We start from the raw sequence: 15,956 nt of genomic DNA on the forward strand, positions 1-15,956 counted from the left end.
GACTTGCCTGAAGCCATTCCTCTGATGTAGTGAGAGCTTGTAAAATGTGCAACCAGTGCCTTGGGCCCTAGAAAGCAGCTCCTTGTTATCTATGTGGGCTTACATGCTAATTCATCCAGCATCTATCCACAGCACCACTCCTTGTGCTTGATAGTGGCTGTTCAAATCACAGGCACTAGTATTATTTTTGTTCACAGAGGCCTCGTTATAAGCAAACTGCTTTCCAGGCCCACAAGCACAGCTGTCTGTCCCAAGCCATTTACCATCTCAGAAGAGAAGTCCAGTAAGATTTTTCATTAGGTTTTCAGTAAGATTTCATTAGGTACTGAAGCACTGTTGCATTAGTTAAAAAAATTGGCAAGAAGAATGTAATGAGAAAATAAAATTATGGAAAGAATGAAGATAACACCAATCATATTTGCTGACAAAAATTAATCTAGGAGGCCTTACTAACATTTGCAAAGTTGGACATAAAAGGCTGTAGGAAGTAGAGCATTTAACAGAGAGGCAGATATTAGCAAAGTAAAATGTAATCAAGATGAATACAAAGAGGTTCTCACTCTGTAAAAACCAACAATGAAAAACACAACATGTGGGAATGCTAACTAAGAAACAATGTTAGAGAAGCAGGATCTTGGGAGTGCTGAAGTGAACATAAGTATGCAGTATGGCACTGCTACAAAAGTGCAGATATGGGGGTATAACAGAAAGAGGACTTCTATTTTATTTTTCTTCGGACTGAGAATGAATGATAGTTTTCTTCGATAACATTCTCTGACTGAAGCAATGTCACTAGAACAGTTATGGAAACTGTTGTGCTGGGTCACTGTGTCCAACTGACCCTAACCAGTTCCATTAAATAACCTTAGTAGCACTCACTCTTCCTTTCTTCAGAACTGATTTTTCAAAGAGATAGCATTTGTAATCAGCACTTGGAGTTTTTAACCAAAATATAGCCTCAGTTGTGATACTTTGGTATGCTTGGCCTTAGAGAAATTGTTCCTTTATAGCCTTTTTTTCTGTCTTTGTCCTGCTTGCAGAACATTTGATTTGCACAATTCTTCCACAATCTAACAAAGAAAATTGCTAGTGTTGTTTGTTCTGTGTAATGTGTATCATTGCATCTCTTTGAGTTTTCAGTCGCCTCCTCTTCAAGAGCATCCAAGAGTAAGTATTTCTTAAGACAGCTGTTTTTCTAATTTTTCCCTGTGCTGCTATCTTCATCTGACTTTTTGTGCATCATCTCTGCTGCTAAGGACTAAATATGATACAAGTAATAGACATGAGATTTTCTTTTTTTAAGACAAAGGTTTTTTGTGCTCCACTTAGGTTAATAATGAACTTCTTCAATTACCTCTATTTTAAAATAAGGCTGGTTATGGACAGCTATATAAATTGGAATTCAAAGGAGAAGGAAGTTGGGTGCTTCTTTTACAGTGATTTCTACTTCCAACAACTTTCTTCATCTGACTCATGCTTTCTAAATGGTCTCTTGCAGACATCTTTCGGTGCCTTATTTGCTTAATTTCCTTTTTAGCATTCTGTTGATTTATTTCCTCTGTTGCTACCTGAATCTTACTTTATATAGCTTTTGACAGATGCTTCTGTTTTTAACTTGCTGCAAGCTATGGCTGTTAGTTTCATGTTGTACGTTTGCTCTGGTATTCCATATTCTGGATTGCACTTTGGTATTTTTTCTTTTTGGTGTAGTACTGCAAAGACATATGCAATTTTAGCTTCAGTGTTATTAAGTAGACACATAAAAAGCTTCACAGACATAAACAATTGCTCGACTTGAAGTAGTGGCTGTTCTTCCTGTAAAGTTGTCTGAATGATAGCATACCTCCTCATGCTTTCAAACTGAATACCATGTATTTCATTGAACAGTCTTCTTACAACTCTTAATACAAGTGACATGTGACATTTATGATAGACTGATGTTGTTACTGTTCAGAAGAAACAGAATTATTTTACTGTCACTGCCTTTCTTAATTATTTTTAAAATGACAGCTGTATGCAATGCCATATACTATTTTACTTTAATGTTGCCTAGGCTGTAGCAAGGTAAGATTTGTTTAGTTTGGAAGTTCTTATTTCTTCTGAAGTAATGAAAAATAGGTGGGGGGTTGTTTCTCTTAAAATCCCTCAGACCTACATAAGCTCCTGGGATAACAACCGATGTTAGACATAAATGCTGAGAAAAAAATAAAAGAACAGATAAATCAAAAGTAGTTGCCCTTACTGTTAATAGCTGTTGGTCATGGAAATTAAGAAAGATGTTTCACAATGCTGGACTCAGAGACAAGAGGTTCAAGAGAGCAGATAGTTCTCAAACAGCTGACAAAGACAGCAGCATTCCTGTGAGATCACAGTTCAGATCAAATATATTTTCCAGGAATTGTGCAAGTAAATTTCCTGCTGTGGTGCATCTAGTTCTTGATGCTTGAGTTGAGCAAAGAAAAATGGGTGAGAGATATTGATATGTTTGCCAAAGGGTTGGGACAAGATTTTTACTCGTGTAACAATTTAATTTCTTTTTTTCTATGACAAAGCTATAAGGAACTTACCTCACTGGTCTTTGCTAATCATGTAGATGAAGTGTGTTATGCGAGCAATTAATTGTGTTGTACAGTGATGCTTGCCATGTGGAAACTTTGCTGTAAAGATGTTGTGATGGACAAAGGGACCCTTTCGTTATGGCTTTGGCTATATGAGTTATGGGTAGAGGTGCCTATTCCATTAAACTGTAATTCAGGTAGTTTTAACATGGAATCACCAAGAAATAACAAAAGGTCAAGAAAGATGTGATTAAAAAAAAAAAAAGGAAAAATAAAATCAATTTACAGTAGAGGAATTATCTTCATTTATAACAAGGATATTTTGATGACTCAGCAGGGAAAAGTCTGTAATCACACAGAGATTACACAGGACAAAAAGATAAATGCACTTGGGCATGAAATACATTGCGTGCAGTGGTGGACTTGCCAGTGATTTCAGGAAAAGTCAAATCTGCACTTCAGTGAAACACTGAATAGATGTCACAGTAATGGCACTAAAATATTAAAAAGGGCCTTGTTTATGCTTTGTTTTGAAAGTGATTTGGTCTATAACATTACAGCTGAGAAAAATCAGGTATGCTTTCAGAAACACAAAGACATCTTTGAATCTGGAGAACCTGTGTGTTTATGTTTAAGGCATTGTTATCCTAGTTTGCACTTAGGTAAGTATAGTGAAACAGTTTATTGAGTGCAGGAACTTCTTAATGAGAATAAACATATTAAAAATGTTTGCCTGAAGAGCTCACAATTGTATCGTATTTTCTTAATATTAAATAGACACCATCTAGCAAGACTGGCATTAGCAAGAGCTTTCCAGCCCATCACACTATCTTCCTGCTGCATCCAGAAGAATTCTCCCTGCTTGTTTGAGCCTTCATTTTGAGCTATTCCTTTTCATTTTCTGTCCTGTGCTACTGTGTTCTCCATTCTCTACCATTTATGCTGATCTGCTCTGTAATATGCCTTCTTGCTCAGAAGCGCACTCTTCTGATATCTGTCCTTTGATCCATATAAAATGTAAGGTCTCACCAAATAGCTATCTGACTGCTGTACCTTTTCTCTTCTAGATCTTTGTGTCTTCTCTCACCAAGACTTAATTTTTTTTCTCTTTGATCTCTTCTGGGTTAGTTTTTATTCTCTCTGGTCCAAACTGCCCTAAAGGCAATTTTTCCTTCCTGCTCTGCATGATACATTTCCTGACTTTGACACTGCCGCCTTTATTGCCTTTTTACAGGCATTGCCCTGTTATTTTTCCAGCTATTTATTTTTCTTATATGCCACACCTTTATATTTGAAATTGAATTGTGTGTTATGGTACTTTTGAAAATAGCATGGACCAAACTGATCTGGAAAGCTTTCTTCTCGGCTGTCTCCTCTTTCTCCTTATGTGCCATGTGTTTTCTCTGTTTCTAGGTTTATTACTGTTGGAGGAAACACCACAAAACCAAAGCCCTTTTCCTTTTGTTGCCTCACAGTGGTCTTCCCTGTGGCATAATAGCTTAACGTTAACCCTGTGAATGTTATGCTCCAAGTTTCAGGTCGTTGATTATTATTTCCTTAAATTTGCAAGGGAAACAGACATTTCTGTTGGACAGTTCAGTACATCTTCAAATGTATACATATAGTTCAAGCAGAAGAGATGAATCTCTCCCTGCAGGTGCCTGTGGTTGTTGACTGTAGGGGGACCCTAGCACACTGTGTCTACTTGCTATCAACTAGGCATCTACATTAGTTACCAGAAATGAACAGTCCTCATAATCTACAACCTGTGTATGTGCAGCATAACTTCAACCAGAAGCTGTAAGGGAAGGTGGAATTAAGGGCATCAATATTTGTATATGGGTACGTTTTCTTCTTTGTGCCCCTTCATGGAGGTTTCATGGAGGAGTCTTAACTATGAACATGATTTATGATTTGTACTCCAAAACGATAAGCTAGTCTCACTTGCCCTGCTGGAATCCATCTGAAATTGATTCCCTGCTTCTTTGCTTGTTTTAAATTTCAACTAAATTTCTCAAAGGTGGCATATGACTTGCAAAATAAAGAGCTCAGTTATCTCAGAGTCGTGAAACAAATACCAAATTTAAGCAGGAATCCATCTTTCTGCGAAAAGCAAATGTCTTATTTACTCTTTTTTTAAGACAGGAGGAAAGCAAAATGAAGGGAGATGCGGGACATAATGCTAGGAAATGAAGGACACTTCACATAGAAGAAGAATGACTTTTCAAGTTAAATGCACAGAAATACCCTTTTGTGAGCCGTTTATGTGTTTAACATACCATGGGTGACTAGCAAAATACTGTAACTTCTGTAAGGTAAAGCCTTCTGTAATTACCAATAGTATGCAATTTATATTTTTTTATAAAAAGTGTTACCATAAATCTCACAAATCATGTATGCATATAGGTAAAGAATAATAGAAAAATGGCAATCTCCTTCCTGCTAAGAAAAACACAAAAAAATAACAAAGCACAGCATAACAGCTCCGGTTGCCACAAAATTCTGAAATTTTGGAAGAACAGTGATTTTCTTACCTTGAGCTTGCAGAGATCACATCAGTGAGGACTGCTGAATGAAGCTTAGTCTTATGTAATGGAGAAGGGGGACGGGAGTTAAATGAATAGGGTTCTTTGCTGCTTAATGCATTCTCGTGTTTGCTTGTAAAACATCATTATGGTCTTACAAGGAGCTGCTTTCACATTAAGTGCAGAGATGATGCAGTAGTTGTGTATGCCTACAAGACACGACACTTGACAGAATAATGGAGATTGCCAGGGAAGAAAGCAACACTGTGACACACTCCCTACTAAATTCTCATTTGAACAATCCTTTCCTATATCCAAGTGCATCATTGCAGGGACCCAAAACTAGACCTGGGCAAGGTGTCAGTTATGTTTTATGGGAATATTGCGTTTATTTCAGGACCTGCAAATGTGGTGAAACAGAATTTTTGTTGGGAAGTTACTGAATTTCAAGTTCTCCTTTCAGTCTCCATTTCTGTGACTGCTCACCAACAGCAGGTTTTTTTGTTTAGGGCTAATCTCAGTGGTGTTTGAGTTGTGTATCTTGAATTTGACTATCGGTGAAGTGGTCGGGAGAAGGAGGATGTTTTGACGTTATATTTTTATCTGTGCAGTGAAAGAGATGATGGATTTTTTGGAACAGAATTGGTGTATATGATATATCTTTGTTGGCTGGTGTTTCCTATTAATCCGCATCTGCTCTCCGTCCAGAATGCATGTATGTTTGCTCATACAAAGTGTTTTAAATTTGTTATCACAACACTGAGTTACTATTGCAACTGTCTGACCAGAGTTGCGTCATTTATTAGCTTGAATTGATAAAGATATGATCAGGTTCAAAGCAAGACAGAACTGCACATATTGAAACACACTGTGTGTGAATAGAAAACAATAGGTGTTAAGACCTTTGTAAACAGACCAGAAGCTTCACTACCAGATATCAATGTTTTTCTCCATCAGCTGGGAAAGAACAAAGTAAAATTTAGCCAAAAGAATTAAAGGAAGTCTTGAAGATTTCCAGAAAAACCGTTCCACATGGATAATTTATTATTTTGACTTCATTTTCCTGACATAACCAGGGTCTCAGGACAAGAGACATGGAAGAGTTCACCCACCTTTTATTGTTCTGTCTTTAAGGGTTGAATAGGATGCAATAAATATTCTGACATGTTAACACACCTTATAAAGAACAATAAGGATTAAACAAAATAATACCTGCTGGGTGCTTCATTGACCAGTATTCACTCTGAGCAATACCTGAGGCAGGAGTTCTTTAGGAAGATAAGTTGTGATCATGTAATGAAAGATAATTACAACTCATGTGCAAGGTAATTGATTATGTTTGTAGAGATACCAAATGCCAGAGCCAGAACAAAGATTTATTTTTGCAGCCATAGCATCTGGTCTTATGAGAAAGCAAATTAGACTAATTAGACACTTGATCCTGTCCAATGACTTTCTTACATTCCTATGAAATATTTTTAAAAGACACATGTGGAATTCTGCCTTCCACATGAGAAGAGATAATTTTTATATGAAGTATCTGCTAGTCGTTTAAGCATCCAGGCCCACAGCATGCACATGAAGAGAAAGTCTCAGGAAATTTGACTGATAGGATTGTAATGATAGATCTTAGACCTATTCTTAAGGATACCTTCTCAAGATCAGGGTCATCCAGAAATGGATATCTGGCTTGGACAGCAACAAAAAATACCAAGCCTTTTAACACCTAGGAAGATTTACATCAATCTCACAATCAGACCTCTTCTTTTCTTAGGGTCAAGGTAATTTACAAGTTGTCTCGCATCTGTCTGCAATTTTACAGAGTTTGCACATGATGAGGTAGTATTCTTCAAAGCTGATTCCATTGACCTCCAGCCAAAATACTGTCGAAATGAGACTTCTTCTATATCAGCAAGAATTCATAGGGCTCAGCAACCTTTGCTTTTGGACTTTTCTCATAGCAGGAGAAGATGCAGACCCTTCTTATCCCAGCTCTGTGCGATGATTAGCTGCACAGTAAACAAAGGATTTGCAACCAGGCATTATTTTCTTTTCTATTCTATTTTAATGTGACTGTGTCCTTAGAGTATACAATGTAAGTTTTAATTAGTTATTAACAGTAGCCACTGCAGTTAGATAATTCCATGAAGAAAAGGGAAGGCAAATTACTTGTAACTAATTTTTGTTCCATTGCAGCACCCTGAAAATGAAGGGTTGCCAGGAGAGTGGGAGGGAGAAGGAGGGAGAAAACCTGGTTGAATACACAGCATTTCTGCTCCCCCCTCCCCAAGATGTTACTAGCAGCTCATTCAAATTTATTGTCTAGAATTCCAGGGCATTACAAGTTTTTGCACCTGCAGACAGTACTGTGGGTGTTGGTGAAAGAATTGCCAGAAGAGGTTAATGTATATACAGCTAGATTGCAGCTAGATTGGGAAAATTGTAATAAGAGAAGGTGGAAGTTACAGGCTGCAGTTGTGTGGTAGAAAAACACTCAGCCCAGAAGCTTGTTGAAATCTCCCTTCCCCCCCGCCTCTGGAATAATATCATGGTGAACTTCATTTTGTAGTATTGATACGACACTGCTGTCTTAGAAAACATGGGTTTATTTTTAGTACTTTCTGAGAGACTGAGAAGCAAACTGTGTGACCCTCACTATGAAAAGTTAACAGATTTTTAAAAATTTCTTTCCATAATCATGCTATAAGAAATAACATCCTGAAGCCAACTGGTATTGTATGTAGTAACAAAGGAGTTTTACTCAATACTTTCATAAAACTTTTGACAGAAACTGCCTTTTCATAGCCTTTTAAAGAAAGGCAGATGCAAAACGAAGTGGATACTTGTAAGATTGCCAGAAGAAACAGGAATTGGCCTAATGTGTTGAACTTTGGTAAAGGAGGACGTTCATGAGGTATCACTGATACAATGCTGGGATCTGCTAGGGAAATAGTCTTTCAGATTTCCTATTAAAAATATTTTGGTTTATTTATATTGAATTACAATAAGCCTACAAATCAACTGCTTTTCTAAAATTTTCACTGCATTCCTAGCAAGTATATGAGTCCAGAGCTAAGTACAGCAGCAGTGGGCATGGAAGTCAGCAGAGCTTAAGGCACGCTTGAAGTGAGATGCACTGATTAAAATGTGATGTAGAATCTGTGAAGGTAGTAGAATATTTTATTCACAGTTTGGTACTCTAAGCTCTTTCATTGATAAGTCTCAAATAATAATAAGGGTTTTTTTGCTTTTGGTATCATTTTTTTTAAGGGAAAAGTAAAACTTTCTTTAGCAGACTTCAGGTCCTGAGGTTGGACAATACCTTGGGATACGGTGACTTTTACAAGCAATGAGTAATGTAAACTAGAAAGAAGGTGCTTCTATGGTAGAAACTAAAATGTTCATTGTTGTATCTTGTGTGGAACAGGACTTTGCCTCCAATTGAACTCAGAAAACTGTCTTTCAGCTCAAGTAATTTGGCATCATTCCTCCCCAGCTGAGTGTTTTGTTATTTATCTTCAATCATGTGCTAACAGACTTTGACGTTATTGAGCCTGAACAACTGCCTGCTGCATAACTGGTTTTGTAGTGCCATGATTCCATTGTTTTCAATGGAGCTACATGATTTTAAACTAATACTAATAGAGACCTGAGTTATCTCCTGCGTTATTCCCTTCCTAGTGATAAAGAAGGCAGGCCTTTTATTCACTTCTTTTGGTCATAAATTTGGAATACAATAGAATGATGATTTATATTTCTAGTCTGCTCTGTTGAACAGCAGAAGTTAGAAAAAGTTTCTTTAGTCTCAGTCATCTTTGTTAGCTCCTGGAACTGAAGGAATTAGGACTCTCAACTCAGTAAAGGTTCACCTAGTGGCTTTCTCTGTCATGATCTTGAGATGAGTTGAATCTCCAGATTTCAAACAGCATGATTTCTAAACATACTCTCCTCCTCATCTTCCCCAAAATATTTAAACCTTGAACTCTGAAGTTCTCTAGGGTCAACTTTGTGTTTCTGGACACATCATTCTCTTCTTTGTAAAGATGATCACTATGACCTTTGATAAAGAAATGGGAGAATTTTCATCTTATAAGACTGGTCCCCAAACTTTCTGAAGTTTCTCCACACTCTTCAAAATTTCCTTTACAAAGTGAAGTCCACCCTAACACCTTGTATTTGAGGACAGACTCTGTACTTCACACCTACTGAGTCTGCAGGACTGTCTTCTCCACAGCTATAGGCTCTTTAAGAAGTCACTCAGGCTGCTTTCATTTTAACTGTACAAGGATACTGCAGCAAAATCATACCTTTGAGAGCCCTGCCATCTTACTCATGAGGAAAGACCTAGTAGGAAAAAAAGAGAAATATAAGTATTTCCTTGCTATCTTATCCTAGAGGGAGCTGAGGAGATACACACACATGTTCTGACAAGAATGTGGATTTCCTGTTGTTCACATTGTTTTGGTTTTTTGTTGTTGCTCTTAATGCGAGTTATGGTTTTTTGGTTTTTTTTTTAATGGATTGAGATAAGCTAGAAAAAAATATAAAAAGAGGAGCGCTAGAGTTTCTTTTCTGTTAGAGTTGAGCTTATTACCTCTTAAGTATTATCAACTAGCTAGTGAGGAGGCAGAGTGCTGGAACCAAGAGAACTAAGGATACACTGCAAGCCAGAACTTAACTTTCAGAGTGAAAATAATATTGTTGGGACTGTGTGAATATGAAGATGATCTTGCATGTGAATGGTAATGATTAAAATAAAAAGTGCAGTGAAGAAACTGGTAATATCATTATTTCTTTCACTGCAACTTTGTGGTGTACTTTGTAATTACTTCTTAAGTTTTAATGTCAGTAATATTTCAGTATTTTAGATTGTTATTAGTAATTGGCCTTAAATGCCTCCAATGAACTTCTCAGGTTCAAATATGAACTTACAAAGTATTTAATAATACTGTGCTGAAAAGTAGTGAAGTAAAGAAAAAGAGCATATGCTTCTGATCTTCTAATAAAACTTTTGTCTGCACAGAAAAAGTATTTTTTGTAAGATTTAGTTCTTAATTAAATGATAAATAGAGAAGAGGCATTTTATGGGCGCTACATTTACATAGCTATCTCGCATTACTGTTTTTACTTAAATTACCCTTCAGTCACCACCCACTTACCAGTTCCAGCGGTATTTTTGAAGGGAGGCTTTCTCTGCAATATTGAAATAAAATCCAAGAAAGAAGAGTGTGTATTGGGTTGGTTTATTGTTTTGGTTATTTTTTGGATGTTTTAATAAAAGGTCTAGCTGCAGCAAATAGATAGCACTGAACACAGGAACACCGTGAAATTTAAGCCATCTGAAAATGCAAACGATGAGTACATTTGTCCTGATCATTAAGAGTTATTTGCTGGAATGCCTTGAAGTATTCATTTCTAATGGCTTAGAGTGGTGTTAAAATTTTAGAGACACATTATGTGACCTGTAAGCATTAACTCTTGACTGCAATAATGTTCCATGCCTCAGTTCTTCATCATTAAAATAAGGGTAATAATTCCTTCCTTTTGCCCTTTTGCTTTTCTTTTTCGTATGTAGCTTGAATTTGGGGGTCTGGGACTCTCCACTGTGTATGTTTGATCAGCAGGGTGGAATCCTTGAGTACTACTGTTATACTGATCATAGTAAGTAATGGCTGTTACTTCATCAGCTATCAGGCTTTCTTTTCACTTTTAAAACAGTGATCCTCTTCAATGCATTTTTAATAAAACCCATAGATACTATTTCATTACTATTCTGCTCATTCTGAAAATCTGTTTCCTATTTGTACTATTTTGGGTTTTTATTTGAGTTAAAGCTTACATTAGCTGACAAGACTTAGTAATTTCTTATGTAAATCAATCTGCCATTACTTATCTAGGTTTATTTTCTCCTGAATTATTCTAGCCCTTTCCCCTCTCTGAAAATAGAAACAGTAGTGTGTTTGTACACTGGCAAACATATGACACTTTCTCAGGGAAATATTTAACAGTGTTAATTTTCAGAACCATGGAAAAAAAAGATGTTTAGAGCTCCCATCATAAAGAATATACAAAGATGAGCTTGTCATCAGCATGCATGCAGTCCTTAAGCTGTCAATTAGGAAAGTTCAGACATAGACAGTAATTTCTGACCTTAGTACTCAGTCCTGATTTCTAGCAGGCAAATAATCAGTGAAATATTTAAAGGTATAGAAAGAGTACCTGCATAAAAAATAAAACTAATGCTAGTAGTGTGAATTCAAAATGATTTGTTTATGCTCTTTCACAGTAAAATATGTTTTAATTTTTTCAGCTGCATTCCTGCAGTGATTTGAAAGTCAGATCATGTTTACTAGGGGCATTATTACAAAACTGGAATTAAAGCTCAGCCTACTCAATCTATTTTTATCATAAAGCAGTAAAAAAATGCTGATGACAGTTGAACTATTGATAGTTTATCAAGTTTTATGGACTAATGGAATGTAGATCAGTAGTTCTTGTGTTAATAATGATTTTGTATTACTGCTTTTAAACAAAGACATTGATTAAAGAATATCCATTAAAGAATATGTTTAATAGTTCTCTAGAAAATATTTCTTCTTTTTTTTATTCATTGAGTTCAGAAGCTCTAAGAGATGCAGTTTACAAACACGTATGGATCCTTTTAATTCATTATTGATTGCATAGTGTCAGAATAACACAGTGTGAATGGTCACTCCCTTTGCCTCTGTTTGTATTCATACGTGTGCGTGTACCTATCCATCCCAGGTACATGTTGTATAGTATAGCTATATCACGTTTATTGGTCTAAATTGTAAAGTTAACTGTTTTGCAATTAGATGTCACTGATTTGTCATTTTTCACAATTTGCAGGCATATTAAGACTTGTTTACATGACAGCCATAACTAGAAGCTAAATGGTGATGCACAATACCACAATGCTACACTGGAAATTTTTAATTCCAAGTTTACTATTATACCTTTCCTAGAGTGTTATAATAAAAAGGCAAAGTAATTTTTTATTTCTTTTGAATCATTTAATTGAACTTTAGAAAAGAACGCTGAAATCTAGATGACATGCTAAGGGATGTATCTAAATTTGATCCGCAGTAAAATTTATTTACTGTTTGTTTTCAGTCTTGTTTAGATTTCAGAGGTATATTTTGAAGCTTTATGTCATATTTTGAAAAGTATCCAGCAGTGGTAGTTTTCTAAAGTGTTTTTTTCCCTTTCCCACCTTTAAAACTATGCTTTCATGCAAAGAGACTTTGGATTGTTTTCTTGATTAGCTGATGCGCTGTTGTCCTGGTGAAACAGATCCTCTGTATTCCAGGGCAGATTGCTGGGCTTCCTGCACTATGTGGTGCTCAAAAGTGCTCTCTACCTTTAGGGAAGCCTTTACATTAACAAAGAACCATGGGCAGAAGCCAAATGATGGTAACTTAAAAGATGTCATATTTTTCAGAATATGAAAATTCTACATATAAAATTCTACATATAATGAAGTGAATTAATCCCAAATGTGGTCTGATTCATATAATTCATTTCCAAAGGTGAGGATGCAGGTAAAGAAAGGTTTGCAGGTTTGACTTGTTTTTGTGTCTCTCTTATTTCTACAAAGAGAATATAATTCAGGATCTTCAGAGGAGGAAAATGCTATAAACATTCTTTACAAAATAATTTAACGAAAGATACTTGCTATTCTATTATAGCTGTTTAAAAAAGTAAGTAGTCAATCAAAAAAGCTCAGTATGTAGAGGAAAAAATAAGTGTGTTTTATAAAGTAGTAACATATGTCTTTTAGGCAGTGAATGTGGCAAATATAGCAGGACACTGTTTTCTTTCTCTTTTTAGATTTACTATGTTAAACATCTATTAAATGTAATTAAAATTTAATCAAGCTTTCCTGTAGAATTTTCATTTTTATAATTGGATTATGAGGATGCCAGTGTGTATTAACTTGACTACATTTTTAAAAGGAAAAGGAGTAGAAACCTTGCTTTAATTAAAGTGTGAAATGTAGGACCCTTGCTGTTTAATATCTAGTAAGGGTAATTCTATCTAACTCATGAGAAGTTGTCTGTGTAAGAAGAATCTATAAATTATTGACTTCCTGAATAAGGGTCCCCTCATCTTCTACATCATTAAATAACAGACTTGATCAGGTGAAGAACTTATCTCTTAGAGCTGATTTAACTGATTAACTTCTTTTCACTAAGCGCAGGCAAATATGTTGAAGAACAGTATAAATGTTGAAAAATATAGAAAGGAAGTTAGATGGCAAGTGCACTTCTCATTATAAGAGCCTAAGAGCTTAGAAGGAGGCAAGGGACTATAATGGGACATCAAAGAATGAGAATCTGCTCTCATGATAACAAGTACCAATCTCTTTAAAAGTTCTCTGTAAGGTTCTGATTTTTCTCTTTATCTATAATCTTATACTTAAGTGACTTAGTTGACCATTTTTTTAGATGCATGGCTCCAAAAGCAGTGTCATTTGTCATCTAGTGGGGCCTTTGGGTATCATATTTTTATACTAATGGAAAAATCGGTGCTAGCAGAAAACAAAAGTTTCTTCTATGTTTTCTTATTGTAAAAAGCTGCTCATGGGAGGATAAGACAATAAGAGCATTCCCCTACTTCCTTTAAAGACATGGCAAAATTTCAGGCTTCGAAACTGTGAATAATTTCCTAGTATCTATTGCTGTACTGTACAGTACAGTTTGACTTAATAAGCATGAAAATAAAAATATTTCTTAATCTGTTCTCAATCAGTCCAACTGTATTAACCAGTAAAAAATTTGTTCACAACAAGTTGCACTGTTCAACATAATGTAATAACAGCATGATAGACTGTTCCAGGGAAATCTGTGTAAGAGAAAGTGCATTACTTCAGGGTCAATGAAGCCCTGCACTTGAAACCCTTTATGATTTATAGTGTGTCTATTGTAATTCATTTAATATTAAAAAAAAAAAAAAAAAAACAACCAAACCCTGTATTTATCCAAAGTTTCATATATTCAGAAGATTTTAGCAACTAACACTATTTTTTCAGAGTTTTTTGAAAAATCAGTAATTAAATGACATGCTTGTGTCCCTTTTTTAGGGGTGTCTTCGATTGCTTGGCACTTGAGACATTAATGGCAGGAAGAATGAACCCTGTATCAGGAAATGCAGAAGTAAAGCAGTACAGAGCCCACTTTTTGGAATTAGTTGCTTCACTGTATCAGCCAACACCTGGTAATGTGCAGAATGACTGGATTATACAATTACCAGCTCTCAGTAAGTCTGAAAGCTCACAGAAACAATGGGAGGACAATTCCTATAAAATTGCTCAAATGATACGTGATTTGGCAGAGGTGTCTTGCTACGTATTACATCATCAATTCTGCCCTAAAAACTAGGCAAAGTAATTATTAAGGAAACTTTTCTATGTGATATTTATATGTAATAGTTGGTAGCTTGTTGCCAGTGCTCAGTTATGTATTACTTAAAATAATTGCTTTAGAAACCAATTAATTAAGAGAATTTAATTCATATACTGTGAATGCTCAAGTTATCTTACTAATTTGTTCATATATACTTGTTCAAATTTACAGTCTATGGCAGTAAAACTGTCTTTTGGAGTTTACGCAGTACTCATAAAGCTTCTGTTTTTTCTGTTAGTAAATATAATAAATGTTTATTAATAAAATCACAACATGATTTTTACTTGTAGATTTTAGAGAGTCCTGTAGGAATGTATGGGCTGTTTGTCTTTTTGCAGGTAAGGAAAATAAGGCACAAAGAGCCTTCAGCATCACAGAACAGGTCACTAGCAGAGCCAGCAATACTATCAAGTCCTTTTTGTTATCAACCAAGCGGGCCAGCTAGGTGAGTATTACTGTCAGATGCCACAGAGTTGCAGTACATTGACATATCTTGCTCTGTCCCGAAAGAGTAATTATGCTTATAGAGCAGGACTTCAGTCTGTCAAAACAAATTGTTAGACTTTTTCCATGATCTGGTGACCCATCAAATAGTATTTTAGTTGTTAGATTTATGCTTATATTTTCTGGGTTGAAGAAAAGTAAAAAAAAACTAGGGAATGTTGGATGAATTAAAATGGCTCATTTTGACCATAATCTAATGATACAAAGCAGGAAGACTGACTATAAAATTACTCAAATATCTGCCAAAGGCCTTGAACAATGTATGCCCCTTTCAGGGTTTGTTATGACAAACAATATGCCATTTTTATACTATGAATCCTTGGAAAAGTCTGGCTCGTAAAATCTCCTAAGATGGCTGACCTAATTTTTGTTTAGCAAGAATAAGTTATCTTACTCTGGCTACCACCAGAGCAGACCAAATATACATACAAACAGCACATATATCACAGCAGCCACATATGATGATGTTACTTACTAACTTATCAGTAGAACCTAAGGAAACAGATGAAGCTGGCTTGCTGTGTCCATTATTTCTTTGTATCTCCCAACACTTTCTAAAAGTAAGAAATCTTGAATTGTGGAAATGCCCTGCTGGTTGTATAGTATATACAACTTTTATGTAACTGCTCGACAGACAGATTCTGTTATATTCATTTTTCTGGTTATATTAACATAAAATTCCCTATATTTGGCATTATTCCATTCCATATACATTCTTCTTTTTCTCTCCCACAGTAATTTTCCAGGAAGTTAACTTCTCTTCCACTTCTAATTAATCAAACATTCTTCACTTTTGAGGCTTTCAGATGTTATTTATTATCAGGAATAATTTTCTTTTGATTTTATTTTTTAATTCAGTTTGTATGCTGGTGGCCTCCCACCTTTTCAGAATATTCTGTGTTTGCTAAATGACCCTCAGCAGACATGAAATCTGCGTTGACATT

The 15,956-nt window shown here is 35.6% G+C and overlaps 2 long non-coding RNA genes across 2 annotated transcripts in view; one reads left to right on the top strand and one right to left on the bottom strand.

The window, feature by feature from the left end:
• The window catches only part of LOC308069815, a 32,093-nt gene extending 16,143 nt beyond the window's left edge, over positions 1-15,950 (bottom strand). The window contains exons 1-2 of the long non-coding RNA XR_013930525.1: positions 14,872-15,950; positions 1-14,791 (exon numbers count right to left, since the gene is read on the bottom strand). The exon at positions 1-14,791 is cut by the window's left edge and continues 16,143 nt beyond it. This is a non-coding gene — a long non-coding RNA (uncharacterized lncRNA). The remainder of the gene's footprint in view (positions 14,792-14,871) is intronic.
• Positions 14,240-15,956, top strand: part of LOC308069814 — an 80,717-nt gene continuing 79,000 nt past the window's right edge. Inside the window, exons 1-2 of the long non-coding RNA XR_013930524.1 lie at positions 14,240-14,362; positions 14,847-14,953. This is a non-coding gene — a long non-coding RNA (uncharacterized lncRNA). The remainder of the gene's footprint in view (positions 14,363-14,846; positions 14,954-15,956) is intronic.

Source organism: Falco punctatus, assembly GCF_963210335.1.
Source record: "Falco punctatus genome assembly, chromosome: 9".
NCBI classification, from domain to species: domain Eukaryota; kingdom Metazoa; phylum Chordata; class Aves; order Falconiformes; family Falconidae; genus Falco; species Falco punctatus.